This window comes from Crinia signifera, chromosome 3, assembly GCF_055691185.1.
Source record: "Crinia signifera chromosome 3, ASM5569118v1, whole genome shotgun sequence".
In the NCBI taxonomy this organism is placed as follows: domain Eukaryota; kingdom Metazoa; phylum Chordata; class Amphibia; order Anura; family Myobatrachidae; genus Crinia; species Crinia signifera.
In genome coordinates, this window is record NC_139219.1 from 129,530,236 (window position 1) to 129,535,618 (window position 5,383).

Sequence of the window (5,383 nt, forward strand, 5' to 3'; positions counted from 1 at the left end):
CATGGCTGAAATGTGCCGGCCCACCGGGAAATAGCCCGGTTTCCCGGTGGGCCAATCCGCCCCTGGCGTGCACAGCACATTTTATTAGGGGGTGCACTATCAAATGAGTATGTGTGGCACCCCCTGTTGTGCATGTCTATTACTGCCCATTGGGTGTGTCAATCAGACGTGTCTACCATCATCTGTTGGCACTCGCTACAATATAAAACATCTCTCAGCCCACCATAATCTCTTGCCTATTACAGTTTTAATCTACTAATTACTCTGTGTAGCAGTAAAGGCAAATAAAGTCAAAAACATATATGGATAACGCAGGCATGTAATGATATGGATGACACAGGTATGTAGTGATATGACAATGGTCTAGTACAATTAACAATGCAAAACACATAATTGATTGATGGGTGCTTCTTTTAATGGAACACAGTTCTAAAATGCAAAAGTCATTGGTTAAAGGTATTGCAGATATTGCTAGTGGCAGGGAGGTTTTCATAAGGTGGGCACAGAATTAGAGGGTGCCTATGCTAACACATCAGATTGACATGTCAGCCTATGAGCCAATTCTGCCCGGTAACAAGGTTATCATATTCAGTCAAGAAAAAACCTAGGAGTCTCACTTGTCCTCATGCCTTTTTGGATTTCATCTGTTCATATATCAGATGCTGAAATACCTAGTAAAGCAGCAATACTGGCAGCCGCATTAATGAAGTAATGAATGCCATATTCAATGAACTGGCGTCAGTCTGGCATGGTTTCCGTCCATCCGTTCATTCAGATGTCACAGCGCTGTCTCTTCCACAGCAAGCACCTGTTCGGTAAAGCCACTGAGCATGTCTATCTCCTCCGCTGAGTTTAGTGGTCGCAGCCATGCCTTTAGCATGCCAGAGTTCCCACTGGTCCTTGGCCATGGACCATCTTTAATCAGTTAACATGACTATTATCAGCCAATCCTGTTATCAGGCTCTGACCTCATTAATTTGCAGTCTGTTTCAGCCTATCAGTCCTCACCTACTGCTGGGAAGACTCTCCCAATCCATCAGTGCAATATCTTTAGTGTAGCTGCATCGCCAGATCAGCTCCTGTGATATCCTGCTTTCTACAGCATAATGCAATTGTCATCTTGCCATACAGCTTGACTTCTCCAAGTGGTTCCTACCACCTTCTTTGGTTTCAAGCCGATTCCCTGCTACTTCTCCTGCTTGGTGAGATCTGTCCAATACCATCCATACCTTTGATACCATCACTACCACTCAACTCTTGCATTATTTGCCTATAATTCACTGCGTACATCATCTACTTATCATTACAGAGCCATTTCACCTTAACAGTCACCACTCAGAGCGTATTCATCAATCTCTGTTGCCATTGGTGCACCACATCGGATACAGTCATCATAATATTATATTAATATAAAAAAAGTAATACAATTGTTATCAGTGCTTGGCACCACCAATCAAATTCTGTGTGCATCTCACAAATTTATTCCTAAGGAATCAGTTTAAAGTTTGATCAAAATAAGTTAGCTTGCAGTTAAAGGTTCCTCATGTTATGCAAATTCCTTTTAGTAAAATAATTGCTTCTGACATCAATAAATTGCAGATTAAAAGACAAATTGATTCAAGACTAAAGTAGTAGACTAAAGTAGTAGCTGTCAATTTAACCTCACAAAGTGAAAATTTAACTTGCGCCAAACATGCCCCGATCAAATCAACTGAGCTTGTTCATTTTAATGCTGATGAAGTTTTTTATGCACTTGCACTTGAAAAGGTTTGCACAGTGAAAGATAACATGCATATGTTCAGCTGCATCCAGCTTTCTCTATTCACCCACATCCAATGGTCATTACCAGCATCTACAATGTGGCATGGAGTGGGCCCAGCTGGAAGTATTGAATACAAACTGGATTGGAACTTGGAATTTGCATTTTAGCAACTTGGAATTTGCAGTTTCATATACAGTAATACATGTTGTCATATGGCACCTGGCAAGATGGCGACACCCAGCCGAATGCTGAAGACCGGTAAAACCAATTGACACTGAGGAGACCAGCCACAGGGCCAGTAAACGACTCATGTGAGGTAATCTATACTTACCACTCTCCTCCGGGCTATGTTTTGTGTGATATCTTTTGTATATAAAGAGTATCTCCTACCAGAAAGTCACTGAGAGTGACACTGCTCTGATTATACCACTACCAAAAACTTTTACTTTTTATCTCATTTTTGGCATTGTGATGAAATTATACAATAAATACTGGTTATTTTACTTAACGGACATGCTCTTTATTTACACAAGAAATTACACAACACATACACCAGGCACAAAATGCGTTGATCCTATTATCTGAGGACCAAAGCAGTGATCTTGAGACCTCGATCAGAGCCGAGCGATACCCCCCGGCCAGCGGGATTCCATGTCGCATGCTAGAACAGCTGCGGCAGGAAGCTTAAAGCTGTAGAAGATTCACACTGAGAAAGTTATATGCAAAGTGATTCACAGAACTGAGTTGATACACGGGACTCAGTTCAGTGAAATGTAAAGACTGCACAGCACACAACACATTCACTGAGTTGCAGAGACTCAGTCACTCAGTGTGCTGGCAGACCAGGAAGTGCACTGCTGCATGAATCTGATCCGCATCACTGAATCACTGAGCCTCCACAGTGAACAACTGTCTCGAGTCACTTGCAGACTCAGGGATTCATCCAGGCACAGCAGCCCTGCCCCTGACTCACTAGTGAGTCGTGACTGCTACCTCCCTGCCTCCCTTCCACTGGGTGCCACCAGGAAGGTACATTAATTGATTGAACTGTCCAGTGTCACTGCCTCTGACTCTCCTCCTTAATCCCTCCTGCTGACTCGAGTCTGAGAGAGGTGGCGCTACTGCTGCTGACTCGACTCAGTAAACAGTGAGTGACTTGAGGCATTCATTCAGTCTAATGATTCAAGTCACTGAGCCGAGCCATTGAGTCTGTAGCCATCTCTACACTGAGCCCAGCTGCTCTTGCACTGCACACAAGACCTACAGCGGTGGGAAGCAACAGCCGCAGAGGACTTCTGCACACTGGCCTGCACACTGGTGCACACTGCACCACTCGGCAAAACCATTAGAGGTATGGACGGTGCAGAACACCGCATGGTCCTCCATTTATCTCCAGAAGGAGCTGTATACATTTTTAACATATTTCCTTCCACATGTGTCACGATTGGCATTATGTTTTATTTTATTTTTTCGTAAATTCAGTTATCGTTTTTAATTCTTTTCACAACTTGTTAACCTTTTCCTATGAATTTTCAAATTTCATCTTGCTTCTTGGCTCTTGCTTTTCTCCACCTATATTATACTGAATTTCAGCACTCAAATATAAACCCATATTCACATACTCCAGAGGAGAGCACTAAGTATACAGATTATTTCCCAAATTCCTATGAACTATACCACTCAAATACGCAGCAGTTCATCACTACCAAGACTAATTGAGAGCAGATACTATACTACACACCCGACCGAGTATGCACCTGCCCATCTGATGAATGAACCCCAAACAGCAACACACGCTGGATCATCCAGACGGATAAGCATATGAGCTGCCGAATCGTGACCGTACCCCCACCCTTCTGGGGTGGACTCCGAACACCTCCCAGGCTTACGTGGATTCTTCTGATGGAAAGTTTTTATTAAAAGTGGACCATTGATGTTAGAGGCTTCCACCTAAGTTCTTTCCTCAAGACCAGTGGTCGAAGTGGGAATTTTGAAGTGGGGGTATTTAAAATTTCCAGGATCTGGGGTACACCTAGAACTCCAGAAACTTTATTGATTTTGATAATGATAAATGTAAATGTAGCCTCTCCCTACACTTTCCATTCCTTTCTTCCCTCTAAGAACCCTGCACTGCTCTCACCCTCCTTCCCTCTATCACCCTGGTGCCCTTCCCCCCTCCCCAATATTTGTGGCAGACTGACAGGCTGATTACTGTTTCCTTGACTAAGGCCAGTGTTCAATGAGAAAAATTTGCCTTGTTTTATGGCGAGTTTGTGCTGTTTTCGCGTTGGAAGGAGCATTTTGCTCTCCAAAAGTGAACCACCCTATTCAATGTGATATTTTCGCCGTCTTTTTAAGTGATTTTCACCGTGTCTCTCTGTGTAGCAATTCTCCATCTTTTCATGGAGAACTGGAATGTGAACTTTTAAACTAAACGTTTTTTTTTTGTAATTTTGGTGTAAAAAAATCAGGATTTTTTTTCTGTGAAGGGGCATGTTATTTTTATTCATGTGCTTATAGCAACATTTTTTTTTTTTTTACACAGAGCAGCCAGCAGGGGGCCGGAGCTCTCGAGCCGCTCATTAGATATTCATATATTCACTGCACCCGATCATTACATATGCACGATCGGGTGCAGTGAATACTGGGTCCCCCGCTGGCTATAGGGGGGGGGGCAGCTTGTGCTGCCTGGGTCCCGGGGAGCCCACCTCCCCTCCACATATGTTTTGGGGCAGCCAGGGAGACTTTAATCTCCCTGGCTGCCACCGTCCCCTGGCTCCCTGCCAGCTCCCTGCCGCGGGCGCTCGTCTGCTGCAGGGGTTAAGACTCGCCGCGAGTGGCGGCGAGTCTTAACCACATTGAATAGTGGGAGCAGGAGTGGCAGCGAGCCCTCCGGAACAGGGCGAGTGCATGGCGAGAGAAAAAATCTCTCACCATGCACGGAGAATTTTTTTCATTGAATACTGCCTTAAGTGGGGCAAGAACAGGCTCTTTTGATGCACCTTGAGCTGCAGCTTCAGTATCTTTGGCTTGTCTATGAGACTATACTTTCCAATGTCACTGAGCTGCTTGATATCTATGAGATATCAAGCAGTGATTCTTTCAAATAGGGCAGCTCAGAAGCTTTGGTGGATGAAACAAACATTTTATGAGACTGGTGGTAAAGTGGCCTCCTCATTGGCTAGCAGACTCTGGCAACATAGCAACATGACCTGGTAAGTGTATTTCAAATCTTAGTAATTTTCACCCTTTAGCTTTTATTAAATATTTTAAATCAGCCTCTAACCATATAGCTTTTTTGCAACTTACTATAAAAAAATCAGTGCCATCCTGTCCCCTAGGCTCATAGATTTATTTAATGCAAATGCTGTGTGATGCAACTTGAAACCATGTTCAATAACCCAAATTGGACCCATGATTTTGGATAGAGTGATTGCGTTATTAAGAAACAAACTGAGTACATATTACACAGAATTCTAGCTCATCATTTCCTAATGCTGGCCTCCTTGAAGACAGAAAGCTTGGGGGTTACGAGAGGTAAAATGTAAAAATGTATCATTTTAAGGTTCTTAAAGGGGCCAATTTCTGTAATTATGAAAAATCACTAAATTATATAGTATA